At 40.1% G+C, this 15,711-nt stretch overlaps 1 protein-coding gene and 1 non-coding gene across 2 annotated transcripts in view; both read left to right on the top strand.

The window, feature by feature from the left end:
• Positions 1-15,711, top strand: part of SPIDR (scaffold protein involved in DNA repair) — a 156,741-nt gene that overhangs the window by 66,237 nt on the left and 74,793 nt on the right. The gene's annotated exons all lie outside the window — the stretch shown is intronic.
• Positions 9,847-9,948, top strand: LOC119469165. Its single transcript, XR_005197982.1, has one exon. It is a non-coding gene; the product is annotated as a U6 spliceosomal RNA (small nuclear RNA).

Consider the following 15,711-nt stretch of genomic DNA (forward strand, 5'->3'; position numbering starts at 1 on the left):
CTTCTGCTTGCTGGCAATCACCAAATCAAAGTCCAGATTGGCACCAGTTGCGTCAGCAGTTTTATTTGTGTCTTCCTTAAAGACCAAGCTTGCAGCAGCGTTTTGTTATTGTTAATTTCAATAACACAGTATTTTCCTAAAATAAAGATGATATGTGAGTATAGAAAAGGCCTTTCTCAGCCAGGCACAGTGGCTCACGCCTGTAATCCCAGCACTTTGGGAGGCTGAGGCCAGCGGATCCTTGAGCCCAGGAGTTTTAGACCAGCCTGAGAAATATGACCTAAACCCGTCTCTACCAAAAATACATATATTAGCCAGCCTGTTGGTGAGTGCGCCTGCGGTCCCAGCTACTCCGGACGCTGAGGTGGGAGGATCAGTTGAGCCCAGGAGGTGGAGGTTGCAGGGAGTGGAGATGACAGCACTGCGCTCCAGCCTGGGAGACAGAGGGAGGCACTGCCTCAAAAAGAAGAGAAAAAAGGCTGAGGGTTTTTGTGTGTGTGTGTGTGTGTGTTGTTGTTGTTGTTGTTGTTGTTTTTCGCTGCTTCTTTTGGCTAAATCACTTTTAGCAAAGTAAGATTGTTATTCCTTTCGGTTCATTGATATTTAAAAGTTTATGTGTCACGCTTTTATTTCAACAAAGAGAAAATATGATTTTTAACTGGATAAAAAACACATTTCTGTGCAGTGGAAGTCGTGCTAACATCTCATGTTAAAAAGATAAACAACAGGATTAACTGTTTACTTTGGGAGTGCAGAGGCTGGTTGTTTTTGAGAAGAAGAACACAATGTCCTGCTGTCTCTGGTTTCCCGGCCGTCCTCGAGGCGGCTGCAGGAGTGGGCGAGGCCCCCGCCCCTTATGCGTCCGTGCCCCGCCCGCGCTCCCGCCTCGCTCGCCCCCGCCCTTTCTCAGTGGCTCCCTAGTGCTTAGGTTCCAGCCCTCTCTTCCTCTCTCCATGTTCCCTTTTTTTTTCTCTCTCTCTGTTTTTATCACTTCATCCTCCAGTTTCTTCTGTTTTTTCCTTGAGTTGAGGCTTCATAAGAGATTATAAAGTGGAGGGCAGGTCTTTGTTGATCTTTTGAGTCTGCTTAAGTTGACAGTGACCTAGAATGAAACAGCCGGGCCTGACTCCGATTCCGGGAATTCTTGGTGGACTGCTAAGAACTGCTCCCATAACTCACGTAAACATCCCACATAGCCACTTAATCTGCCCTCTCAGCACATGCGTGCACAGGCACACACGTTTGCTGTGCTCTCGCTGTCCCTCACTTGTGTAGCTATGAAAGTGAGCCAGTGAATGAAAGAAAGGGAAACATAGTTTTGGAAAGGGGGGAAGGGACAATTAAAAACTTAGAAGAGAACTTATATTGTACTCCTACAACTTCCCCTACAAATCAAGAGGGTTTTTTTGTTTTTGCTCCTTGTGATTTGTTCTGTTGCCTTTACAGATAAACAAGACATGTATTTTTAGAGTTTTTAAATATTCTTTAATTGGCATAATGGACATTAAGTTGGTAAGAGAAGGAAAAAAAATTCTTAAAGACAAATATTAACTTCATAATGGACTTTTATACTTTCATCGTGAACAAGGAACCTCTTATCTGTATTATTTTATGTTACTGGGAATGCGTGGTGGAATGTGGTTTCATTTGGCACCAGTTTTAATCAGTTCTTCCAACATGGTCCAGGCCTCACCCTATGGCTCAGAAATGCACAGAATCAAAGTCCTGCTGAATGGCTGCTGATGGCTGAAACAGGCGATTCTGCTGCTACCCTGTTCCCCTGGAACCACTTTCTGACTGCTGCCTTGTTTTCCCAGTTGAGAGGGGTGGAGTGTGGCTGGCTAGGGTCAGGGACCAGCTATAGACATGGTATTTTAATGGTTATGTATTGCTTTACCCAGAATGGAGCTTTACTTTACAAAGCAAAACTGCAGTAGCTAAAGGATGATGTCAGCATCATAAGGCTGATCACATGTTGGGTTCCCATGGGAAAAGTTCACGTCTGTGTGAGATGGTGTGCCCTGTGCTCTCAGGCACCTTCCTATGAGCCCCTTCCCATAAGATTAGTCCTTTTCTAAAGAGGCAGACACCTGCTTCAGGACTTAGGAGAGCTGGCACTTAATGAGAGAGAATCCTATTTTCTTGTCAGTTAACTACATCTCTAACAATGAGAATTTGTCTGATAGGTAAAGGAAACTAAGATTTTGAGCACAGAAGAGATGCAGGCATTTAGCTGAGTGTGAAACAAATTCACATAATCTATATTGTGCGGGTACCAGAACTCCTAGCACCTGTGTCCATTCATACCCTGTGGTGCCTGCTCCCCTACACTGCAGTCTTGTACTCATGAAAGTGGGGGTTAATTGGGTGAATGTCTATGGGAGAAGCATTGATCTTAAACATTAAATAAGTGGAATTCACTTGCCAGACTCTTATTCCAAGAACTTTTGAATGGCTCTCTGGCTGATGGAATTAGTGCAGTTCTGAGACTCTCATTCTAATCACATCTGCCCTACTTCTTCTCTGTGAGATATTTTATCATGGCTGTTCTAAGCACTTATCCTAGTTAATCACTTCTAAAGATAGCATGGGGCATAGAAGTCACCCGCAGCCACGGCCTTAGCTCAAGATTGCTAGCAGCGGAGAGTATGGTGTACTGGATGCATACCTTTGCCTTGCGCAGTGGATTTGCTATGGCAGGACGGCAAAGGAAGGTACTCAACTGCTTCCCAAAGTGGAAGCTCTGTTTTATGAACATTAATCATATAACTTTAAGATGTCAGATCTCCTGCTGCAGCCTGGCTAGCCACTGGTTCCCAGTATTTCAGAGCTAACTAAGGATGGTGCTGGTGTCTGCTGGTTGTCATGCAGAGCACAGCCACACACAGTGAGCATCTGCTCCTCAACTTGGGTGCTGGTGTCTGAGCTGCAGCTACAGACTTCTCTATAGATACACATCTATTTAACCTTCCTTAAACTAAAAGGACTTCTAGAGAATAGCTCCTTGTCTTATAAAAGGACTGTCAGCCCAGAGAGCTTCTGTGCCTTGTCGGTAGCAGCAGAGCCAGTACCCCAATGCCCCTGCTCTCCTGTTTTGAGTCACATTCTCCACAGAGCAGCTTGGCCTTCCCAGTTCTGTGTGAATCAGCCCTGTTCTCGCTTGCACCCTGTCTCGAATCACTAGAGCAGCCTCTGGGTTCTTTCACAGCTCCCTGTTCTCTGAAATGAGGCCTGTCCCAAGCCTGATGTGGAAGCTGCTCTTCAGTCTCCACGCCTGCCCACCTCCTCTGAACCTCAGGCCAGTGCGGGCGCTCCCTCCTGCATCCCTTACCCACAACTGTGCTCTCTGGTCTCTACCTTATAATGTTTCTTGAATGTCTTGAAGGCGTTCTCACATGCTGACAGAAGCCAAAGAGGCAAAGACAGTGGCAGCATCAGAGGGCTGAGACCAGGTGTGGAGGGGAGGACACCAGGATGGACTCATGAGCCCATGCCTCATCCTGAGGCAGCCACCGTGGGTGTTGACCCGGTGCTAGCAGAGTTGCAGGTTTCTCAAGATAAACAGAAAGTTGAATTTTATGTAAAGTCTTCCAGTTTTTAATTTTAGTTACTAGTTTCTGAAAACTTTTACACTGTATAAACAAAAGAAAACATACCAGCCAATGAGCACTACCTTGCACCTTCACTCCTTCCTCTCAGCCATTTGTCATTGATTAGGGCAGTGGACTCCCACTGGGTCTAAGGAGACCGTCTAAAAGTTGCCTCTTCAAGCCATCTTCCGACCTGCCCAAGAGTTACATTTCTGAAACAAACATTGTGTCAGTATATTCTTTTTATCTAACACTTCTGAGTGGCACCTCCTCATTTATTCATTGATGACAGGAGCCAGATATGCTGACACACATAACCCCTAAGTCTCCCAGTTAGGTCAGCCTCCTTACACAGCCCTCACGTGGACTCTGTCCTCCTCTGGGCATCGAAAGGTACCAGCTGCACCCAGCCATGCGAGGGGCCTCTCCCTCTCCCACCCTCTCCCTCCCCCACCCACAAAACCCTTTCTCTCCCCAGCGCCGTTACTCCCTTCTTTCCAAGAGAAAAGAATTCTTCTCAAATTTTTTATTTTTTCATAAATATGTTTAATTTTTAATTAAGAATAATGCAATAATAATAATAATGAATAAGTAATAGTCTTCCCTCTTATCTCTGCATTCTCTTATTGCTATGGTCTTAATGTTTGTATCTTCCCCAAAATTTGTGTGTTGAAATCTTCACCCCCAAGATATTAGGGGCTGGGGCCTTTGGGATTAACATCCTTATAAAAGAGGCCCATGAGAGAGTCCTTCACCCTTCCACCGTAGGAGGTTGCTTCTAAAAGACAGCTGTTGACAAGGCAGCAGGCCCTCACCAGATTCCAAACCTGCTGGTGCCTTCATCTAGAACTTCTCAGCCTCTAGAACAATGAGCAATACGTTGCTGTTGTTTATGAGCCACATCTGTGGTATTTTTGTTAGAGCAGATCAAATGAACTAAAACACCTATCTTGTCTTTCTCCCTTATTTCTTCTAGCCTCCTTGCAATTTCTCAAACGTGGAAAACCTCTTTCCCATCCTAGGGTTTTGTACATGCAATGCTCTCTGTTGTCATTATTCTTCTCTCAGCCTTTGCATGACTGGTTGCTTCCCTCACTTTAGGCTCAGCGTAAAGATCACTTCCTTCAAGAAGCTTTCCCTGACGACCCTGGCTAGACCGACCCACCACCCCAGTGCTGTCTCTTCACAGCACTCTTTATTTCCTTCCTAACACTCACACAATCTGTGGGTGCCCTGTTGTGTGTGATTGGTCTCTCTTGCCAAGGAGCAAAGAGGGCAGGGACTGTTTGCCTGCTACCCTGTACCTAACGCCTCACAGGGCCTATCCAGGATGCAGTCCTGCTGTATTTAGCACATAAATGGATGGATCATTGATTTACTAGACACCCCTAGAAGGCCAAGACACTGTTTTGGGGCACAATGACAAACCCCCAAATGCTTTTGTTATTAAAAATCTTGTGACACTTATTTCATGGCTCCGCAGCCCTTCATGCCTCACTGAGTCTGTTGCACGTCCATTATCTGGCTTGGCAATTTTGTACTTGGCTCATTTCTTGTGTTCAAGCGAATCAAGATGTCTCTTAAGAAATAACAACTCACACTTAAGTCTACAAATTCAGAATGGATACTTTCCAAATACTCTCAAGACTTATAAATAAGGGCTAAAGAGCTGTTTTGTTTTCTCACAGGACACATGCTAATCATCTAGAGAATCTTTACTTCCAATGGAAATAAATCAAAGAAACAAACCAACTTTCAGAATAGCAGAGTGAGGACACAGTAGATTCTTTTTTTTTTTTTAATTTTATTTTTTGTAGAAAGTGATTTATTTAGAGAGAGAGAAATGGGAGAAGGAGAGAGAAAGAAACAGCAAACTCTCACACTGAGTGGGAGAATCCAGAAAGATGGAACCCAGGAGAGGAAAGCGGCTTCCACACTGAGTGGAAGGGAATAGAGAGAGATGGAGTTTAGGAGGGGAAGACAGGGTTCCACGAAGGGAATGTTCGTAGAAGCGGACCCAAACATGGAGTCCCAGTAGATTCTCTCTCTAACAAACATTTAGCTAGAGAAAATTATGAAAGACAAGCATTTAAAAATTCTAGAAATTGTCCTAAGGGCATACAGCAAATGGATAAACATTCTGTGAATGGAATAAAAAATAACTACTAAATCTCAGTGAGAATATCAAGCCTGTGGCCTGTGAGCCACAACCCACTCCCCTACCATCCAAACTCATTTTATAGAGACTAACCTGGGGTTCTACTTCAGGGGGTCCAGTCAAGAAGATGGTCCTCTCTACCCCCAACCCCCAGTAGAGGGTACATTTCACCCTTCATGGCCAGCTTTCAGCATCTCTCATCACCTACCAGATGAGTCAGGCCAAGACCTGATTGTCCCATCCCAGCTCACCGATAGGTTAGAGGCTTCATGCTAGAGAGGCCAACCCGGAAGAATAGTCGTGGAGGGGTAAAGCAGGCAATAGAAACTGCATTTGGAGAGGTCCAGATGTTTGATTTAGCAGATGAAGATTTCAAAGCAGCCATTATAACTATGTCCAAAGAACTGAAGGAAACCATGTCTAAATAATTAAAGGAACATATGTTAACACTGTCTTATCAAATAGAGTGTCAATTAAAAGATACAAACTATGAAAAGAACCAAATGGAAATTCTGGTATTGAAAAGAACAGCAATCGAAGTGAAAAATTCACCAGAGGGGCTCAACCGTAGATTTGAGAGGGCAGAAAAAAGAATTCGTGGACTTGAAATTAAGATAATCAGGCTGGTGGGCATGGTAGCTCACGCCTATAATCCGAGCATTTTGGGAGGCTGAGGCTGGTGAATCACTTCAGCTCAGGAGTTCGAGACCAGCCTGGGCAACATGGAGAAAGCCCATCTCTACCAAAAATACAAAAATTAGCCTGGTGCGGTGGACCTGGGAGGCTGTGGTAGAAGGATCACTTGAGCCTGGGAGGTCGAGGCCGCAGTGATCCATGATTGTGCCACTGCACTCAAGCCTGGGTGACAGAGTGAGACACTGTCTCAAAAAAAGAGAGCGAGAAAGAAATTAAGCTAAGATTGTGCAATCTGAGAGAGAAAGGACTGTAGGATACAAAAGAGAGCCTCATAAAAATGTTGGATGTGGTTAAGTTCACCAAAATATGTGTAATGAGAATGTCAGAAAGAGAGAGGATGATGCAGAAAATATTTGAAGAAATAATAGCTGAACACTTGTCAAATTTGATGAAAATTGTTAATATGTATATCCAGGAAGCTCGGTGAACTCAAAGGAGGATACAGTCAAAGAGATCTACACCCAGACACCTCATAGTCAAAATGTTGAAAACCAGAGATAAAGAGGAAATCTTGAAAACAACAAAAGAAATATGGCTCAGCATATAGTAATACAAGGGAATCCCAGGGACCGTCCCGCTGACTTCTCATCAGAAACAATGGAGGCCAGAAGGCACTGGGATAGTATCTTCAAAATGCTGAAAGAAACAAATTACTTACACCATACTTTCTTTCTGGCCTTTAATTCCTGAGGCTAAGTCAGTAGGATTGAACATTAATTGTTTCATCTTAGACAGCTCACCTTTTAATTTTTATAGAAACCAAAGACCACAGTTGTTCATCTTCATTTTGAAGTGTTCTAGCTTTTTGCTTGTTTGGACTAGACCTGCTTATTAGCCACAGAACCCTGATTTTTGTATAAAATTTCCTTCAGTCACAGAACCATGAGAAATTAGTTTGTACTATATAAATGTCTTATAGCCACTACAAATTAATGTCATACATATCTGTGGAAATGTTAAGACTAGTTATCTTAAGATAGGTGGTACATTCTTCTGGATATCACCTGCTAAATACTGCTTATACACAGTATGCATACCTAAAATCATGTGTTTCTAGATCAGGTGACCACTCAGGGATTTCCTGGCATTCTTGGGTATAAAATATCATATTACCAAGGAGATTGAACACAGTAGTAATTATGTACGGTTTTGATATCTTAAAACACACGTTAGAAAAAACATTGCTAACAACATTTTGGTGATAGTGCTAATTTTTGAGAAACACATATTAATACTTTGTGAATATTGTGCTTAATAAAACATAAATTTTTTGCTTTTTTGTTGAAACATAATTTGGAAGAGCTTTAAATAGAAGGCCATTTGAAATAACCTCTTATCCATTTATGCTGTGGTTTTCCTAGCCACTTTAAAAATTCATCACTTTTTATTTATTTATTTATTCATTTATTTATTTTTGAGACAGAGTTTCACTCATTACCCAGGCTGGAGTGCAATGGCACGATCTCAGCTCACTGCAACCTCTGCCTCCTGGGCTCAAGCAATTCTCCTGCCTCAGCCTCCTGAGTAGCTGGGACTACAGGCGTGCGCCACCATGCCCAGCTAATTTTTGTATTTTTAGTAGAGACGGGGTTTCACCATGTTGACCAGGATGGTCTTGATCTCTTGACCTGGTGATCCACGTGCCTCGGCCTCCCAAAGTGCTGGGATTATAGACGTGAGCCACCATGCCCGGCCAAAAATTCATCACTTTTTAATTACTGTGTTTGACAGGTTAATTAATAAATTTTTAAGTATTGGTAGTTTTTTGTTCTTCCAGTTCTGTAGGCCGTTAAACTGTGCTTTCCAATAGGGTGGCCACTAGCCACATTTGATTATTTATGTTTAAACTAATTAAAATTAAATAAAATTTAAAATGTAGTTCCTCAGTTGTATCAGCCATATCTCAAGTAAGTGCTCAGTAGCCACGTATGACCAGTGGCTACCACATTAGACAACAAAGACATAGAACATTCACTTCATCCTTGCAGAGAGTCGTCTATTCCTTATTGCCGACTACAGTGGTATGTAAATCAATTTTACCCGCACTTGAATTCTAATGGAGGTTTAGCTCTGGAAATTAAGCTGGTAATTCCCCACTTTTGTAAATTTAAAGAGACATTTGTATCAAATATGCTTATATATTCTTTTAATTTTATTGTTAGTTTGCTTATTTAATGTTGTATGGTTTTGGGCAAGATAGTAAATCTTTCTGGTCTTCAGTCTTGTATGTGCTAAATAGGGATAATAATAGCCTAGCTCTCAAGGGCCTTTTGAGGAAAAGAATGCAAATAGAACAGGATCTGGCACTAACTGACAGCTGTCAAGATGATGAACCTCTAACCCACATACGCTATGAAAAAAAATTAATGTTTATATTTTAAGCTTCAAATTTGTGGGAGTGATGTATTATATAGCAACATACAATGGATGCAGTAAGAGTTAATAACAAAAATAATATATTTTAAAGCACTGTAAAATTTGAAAAATACTTCCAAATAACTATTGGATCAAAAAAGAAATAATGACAATTTTAAAATCTACAACTGATAAAAAAATAAAAATACTAAATATTAAAATTTATTTGATGTCATTAACTTGATATTCAGAATAAATTTTAGTCAAATTAGCTCAACTTTTAAAAAAAGAAAGGTGCCAGGTGCAGTGGCTCATGCCTGTAATCCTGGTACTTCTGGAGGCCCAGGCAAGCAGATCATCTGAGGTCAGGAGTTCGAGACCAGCCTGGCCAACATGGTGAAACTCCTTCTGCATTAAAAATACAAAAATTAGCCAGACATGGTGGCACATGCCTGTAGTCCCAGCTACTGGGAAGGCTGAAGCATGAGACTCACTTGAACCTGGGAGGCAAAGGTTGCAGTGACCCAAGATCATGCCATTGCACTCCAACCTGGGCAACAGAGGGAGACTCAGTCTCAAATAAATAAATAAAAATCAAAAAAAGAAAGGACTGGATACAGTGGCTCATATCTGTAGTCCCAGCATTTTAAGAGTCCAAGGCAGCAAGATTGTAAGAGACCAGCCTGAGCAGCATAGCAAGACCTCATCTCTTTAAAATAAAAAGAGAAAAAAAAAAAGGAAAAGCCAGGCATGGTGGCATCTGTTTGTGGTCCCAACTACTCAGGAGGCTGAAGTAGGAGGATAGCTTGAGAGAAAGCCTGCAAATTAATGAGCTAAGCCTCCAACATAAGAAATAGGAAAAGAATAATAGAATTAGTCCAAAGAAAATGGGAAAAAAATTATAAGAGTAGAAATTAATGACATAAACCGTGACTAAACAAAAGCAGGAAATAATAACAATCCTATGGTAAAATTGATAAAGAAAAGATAAATAATAGTAAAAAGGAAAATTAGGAATATCAATTCCATTAGGGACTAGAAACAGATGTGCTCACTTTGGCAGCATGTATACTGTAATTGGAAAGATACAGAGAAGATTAGCATGGCCCCTGGGCAAGGATGACATGCAAATTCATGAAGCATATTTTTGAGTAATATTAATAAAACTTGAAAAAAGTAAGAATATTGCTATTAAGTTTGAAAATAGACAAGATAGAAAAATCCCTAGAAAAATATATTACCAAAATATCTTAAGAAAAAAATTTTAAAGTTTAAATAGTCCGATTATCATTAGAGATGTTGAGCTGGTAGTTTAGAATCTTCTCAGGAAAAAAAAAAACAAACAAACAAACAAAAAAACACTAAAGCTGAATGATTTTATTACCTAATTATTTCAAACTGTCAAAAAAGTTTATTTGAGTCTTATACTTTGTATCTAAAATTTTCAAAAGAAAAAAAGGTAATCATCAACTCATTCTGTGAAGCTGATATAATGATCTTGATACCATATTTATATAAAAATAAAATTAAAGATCAATATCATTAACGGACCTAGAGACAAAAATCCTAAATAAAACATAGCAAATAGGATCTTGGCTTTACATCAGGAGTGAAAAATTACTTTAATACTTGGAAAGAATTTGTAATTGGTCATTTGCCATGTTAACATGTTAAAGGGGAAAAACAGTTAGTTCAATTAATACAGATAATGCATTTGATAAAATCCAACACTGATTCATTATTTAAAAAAAAAAAAATTCCTTAGCAAACTAGGAATCCCTACCTGGGTGAAGGATATCTACAAAAAAAAAACAAAAACAAAAAACCACCAACAATAGGGCAAACATTAGTGACTGTAAAACATTGAAGACTTTTTCTTTAAAGTCGGAACAAAATAAGGATGCCCAGTCACTGGCTTCTCTTCAGCATTGCCCTGAAGGTTCTAAAAGGCAGTCAGAAAAGAAAATGAGAAGCAAAATTGGAATTATGAAATGATTGCCTAGAAGTATATTAAAAGGATTACAAATAATAATAAAGTTTAGTTAAGTTGATAGATTATTACAGAAGTTCAGTATACAAGGCCGTTGTATTCTTACACACCAGCAACATGCAACAATAAACAAAAACACCACTTAAAATAGAACACAGAACCGTAGACAATCTAGACATAGATCTAACAAAACAGGTACGAGAGCTATATGGAGAAAATTATAAAATTTTATTATAAAAGTGGACCTAAGTACCCCACTAAGAAGAAGATTTCTTTACCAGTCACTGTACCATGTCCTGTATCACTGTATCATGTGAATGACTTTAATGCTCATAACACCTCTCTAAATTAGATTTTCTTATTTTGTGTTAAAAATGAATAAATTCAAGCCCATACAGATAAGTAACTTTTACAAGATCCAAAGTTACTGACATGATGCTGCCCCCCCAGGAAGCCATTTGTGTTCCACTGAATATGATAAAATTTATGATAAATACCTGGTGGTTCAAGAAAAACAAGTCAGTCATGGGGACACTTTGCTGCTCAGACCTGTCACACTAGCACAGATTTTAGGAGATAGTGTTTCACTGGGCAGGAAGCATTGACAAGTGGGTGGAATTCAACGCAGGCTGCTGATAAGCTCACGCTGGTCTGGGCGGTCTGTGGAATGCCACAGTTCTAATCCAGTTGAACCAGGGGGTTGATGACTCCACCTCGGGCCTGAGCCAGCCTGCCTCTGAGCTGCAGCTGTGTGAGCAGAACAGAGTGGGAGAGTGTGTGGTGGGTGTGAACACCAGGAAAAGAATAGTGATAACTCACCTCTAGGGTAAAAGAATAGACAGAAGCACCCTTCCTTGCTGTTTGAGACAAAGGAAAATGTCAGGGCAAACTTAAGGCAAAGGTAGTAGCCAGTTCTACACCTCTCCCTTCTCAACACTAACAATCAAAAATATAGAAGCCTTGTATATGGATCTGTGGGGATTTTTGTATTTGTCTTGACTTTTGTATAGGTTAAAAAATAACATTTAAAGCAAAGTCTTGGGCATATCAGGAGGAGATGAGCAGGCCTTGATATAATCACATGTGAAGGGTCGAAGGCCACCATGGTTGTTCTCTATCAGGAGAGCCTGGAGATTTCTCCTAGGAAATGCAGCCTGGTCCTACCTCCAGTTCCCCTCCATGTCCTGGTCCCCGAGGCTTGGCCTGGACTTCCCTATTTAGATATGGAATGGAGAAGTGAGTCATGTGAAGAGGTAACCAGAGGTAAAGAGGCCTTTAAATGGATGTATAGACAAAAAAAAAAAAGACATTATAAATTCAACATCAAAATGTATGCTTTTATACCTGCTCTCAGGTAGCATACGGAAACTAAAAAAACCTCAGCACTTGGAGAGAAGGGAGGGAAACAAAACATGATTGGACTATGAATGGAAAAATTAGTTCCTGTCTAGAAATCTATACCTAGCTAAACTGCCCATAAAGTTTGTGGATTGATTACCAACAACTTTATGAATGGTTTTAAATTTTTACCTTACACTCTCTTTTTTCAGGAAACTAGAAGACAGGAACTACTGAATTGAAGTCAAAAGATATAGGTGTAAGAAATAGCAGCTCCAACATAGTAGAGCAGCAAGGGGGAACCCCCAGATTTTGTGCCAATAGATCCTGGGATGACATTGTGCCCAGGTATATAGATGCTGACCCATCCAGATTGGAATACAGCAGAAGGCTCCAGAAGAGCTTTTCAGGGTACAATACCTGTGAGGTTAAGCATCCTGAGAGAAGATCTTGGTAATTGACTGAGGTTTAGGGTAGATTTTGTGATAAGGGCATAAAAAACTAATTTTAAAATGAATATAGGGAGCAAGGTGTGGTGTCTTGTGTCTGTAATCCCAGGGCTTTGGGAGCCAAGGTGGGAGGATTGCTTGAGGCCAAGGGTTTAACACCAGCCTGGGCAACATAGCAAGACCCTGTCTCTACATAGGTACATACATACATACCTACAAACATACATACATAAATGTATATCAGAAAAGTAAAGTAATTATGTTTTATTATACTAAAGCCTATGAATTTCCTTATGTATTGATGTAATCCATACATTTTGACATGTGGTATTTTGATTATCAACTCGGTCAAAGTATTGTCCCTTTTCTCTGTGATTTCCTATTTGACCTATGAGTTGAAAAACAAATTGTGAATTTTCCAAACGTAAAAGGATTTTTAAAATATGTATTTTTTGCTTGGTTTCTCATTTAATGATATTTTAGCCAAAGAATATGTCCTATATGATAAGATTATTTGAAATTCGTTGTGACTTGGTTTATAGCCAAGTGTGTAGTGATAATTAATTAATTAATTAATGAGAGAGAATCTGGTGTCATACAGGCTGGGGTGCAGTGGCCAGATCATAGCTCACTGCAGCCCCAACTTCTGGGCTCAGGCTGTCCTCCTACCTCAGCCTCCTGAGTAGTGGAGACTGCAGGCACACACCACTGTGCCTGGCTATTTTATTTCATTTTATTTTTTATAGCTATGAGGTCTTGCTTTGTTGACCAGGCTGGTCTTGAACTCCTGGCTTTGAGCAGTCTTCCCAACTCAGCCTCCCAAAGTGCTGAGATTACAGATCTGAGCCACCACATCCAGCCTCTAGTCACCTCTTATAAATCTTCCATGTATGCTTGAGAATGCATTTTTTTTCTAATTATGGGAAGTTTTTCTAATTGTTTATCCAACAAATCAAACTAGGTATATGCAGGTTTTCTAAATTTTTACTAACTTTTTCATCTGTTGACTTATCAATAATTGGCAGAGGTGTGCTAAAATTTTCCACAGTGGTAGTGGATTTGTTAATTTCTCTGTGTAGTTTTATTAGTTTATGCTTTATATATTTTGAGCTAGTAAGAGCATAAAAGTTTTTAATTGTGTGTCTTCCTGGTAAATTAAACCTTCTTATCTATGTTAGTGACCTCTCTATCCTTAATACTATTTTCTTAAAATCTATTTTGCTTACTATCAAACCACCTTTTTAGCTTTGACAGTAACCAAACCAGCATGGTACTGGTACAAAAACAAATATATAGACCAATGGAACAGAACAGAGGCCTCAGAAATAACAGCACACATCTACAACCATCTGATCTTTGACCTGACAAAAATAAGTAATGGGGAAAGGATTCCCTATTTAATAAATGGTATTTGGAAAACAGGCTAGCCATATGCAGAAAACAAAAACTGGACCTGTTCCTTACACCTCATACAAAAATTAAGATGGATTAAAGACTGAAACATAAGACCTAAAACCCTAGAAGAAAACCTAGGCAATACCATTCAGGACATAGGCATGGGCAAATACTTCATGGCTACACCACCAAAAGAAGTGGCAACAAAAAACAAAACTGACAAATGGGACCTAAGTAAACTAAAGAGCTTCTGCACAGCAAAAGGAACTATCACTAGAGTGGACAGGCAACCTACAGAATGGGAGAACACTTTTGCAACCTGTCCATCTGACAAAGGTCTAGTATCCAGAATCTACAAAGAACTTAAACAAATTTACAAGAAAAAAACCCGATCAAAAAGTAGGCAAAGGATATAGACAAACACTTCTGAAAAGAAGACATTTATGCAGCCAACAAACATATGAAAAAAAGCTTGTCATCAATGGTCATTAGATAAATGCAAATCAAAACCACAATGAGATACCATCTCACACCAGTTAAAATAGTGATGATTAAAAAGTCAGGAAACTGGGAGGCCAAGGCGGGCAGATCACGAGGTAGAGATCGAGACCATCCTGGCCAACATAGTGAAACCTCGTCTCTACTAGAATATAAAAATTAGCTGGGCGTTGTGGCACATGTCTGTAGTCCCAGCTACTCGGGAGGCTGAGGCAGGAGAATTGTTTGAACCCAGGAGGTGGAGGTTGTAGTGAGCCGTGGTCTCACCACTACGCTCCAGCCTGGCGCCTGGCAACAGAGCAAGACTCTGTCTCAAAAAAAAAAAAAAAAAAAAAGTCAGGAAACAACAAATGCTGGAGAGGATGTGGAGAAATAGAAACGCTTTTACAGTGTTCATGGGAGTGTAAATTAGTTCAACCATTGTGGAAGACATTGTGGCAATTCCTCAAGGATCTAGAACCAGAAATACCGTTTGATCCAGCAATCCCATTACTGGGTATATACCCAAAGGATTATAAATCATTCTACTATAAAGACATATGCACACGTATGTTTATTGCAGCACTGTTTACAATAACAAAGACCTGGAACCAATCCAAATGCCTGTCAATGATAGACTGGATAAAGAAAATGTGGCACATGTACACCATGGAATACTATGCAGCCATAAAAAATGATGAGTTCATGTCCTTTGCAGGGACATGGATGAAGCTGGAAACTGTCATTCTCAGCTAACTGACACAAGAACAGAAAATCAAACACTGCATGTTCTCACTTATAAGTGGGAGTTGAACAATAGAACACATGGACACAGGAAGGGGAACATCATACACTGGGACCTAGGGGCTAAGGGAGGGACAGCATTAGAAGAAATGCCTAATGTAGATGACAGGTTGATGTGTGCAGCAAACCACCATGGCACATGTATACACCTATGTAACAAACCTGCACGTTCTGCACATGTATCTCAGAACTTAATTAAAACTAAAAAAATTTTGTCAGAAACATTTTTCCTGTCTTTTCACTTTGAATCTTTCTGTACTTCTGTTACCAGTTTATTGGAAGACATTTTTATTACCTTCAAACAACATGACAGATTCTGTCTTTGACATGTTTAAATCATTTTTGTTCCATTTCTAATATGCAAGGACTTTTGTTTACCCTTTCACTTATCATGTTAATTTTTTTTTTGGCTATTAAATTTGTTTTATTTATGTTTTCCTTTTTTGTTTGTTTTCCTAT

The sequence above is a fragment of the Cebus imitator genome, unplaced genomic scaffold (assembly GCF_001604975.1).
Source record: "Cebus imitator isolate Cc_AM_T3 unplaced genomic scaffold, Cebus_imitator-1.0 Scaffold584, whole genome shotgun sequence".
Taxonomy (NCBI): domain Eukaryota; kingdom Metazoa; phylum Chordata; class Mammalia; order Primates; family Cebidae; genus Cebus; species Cebus imitator.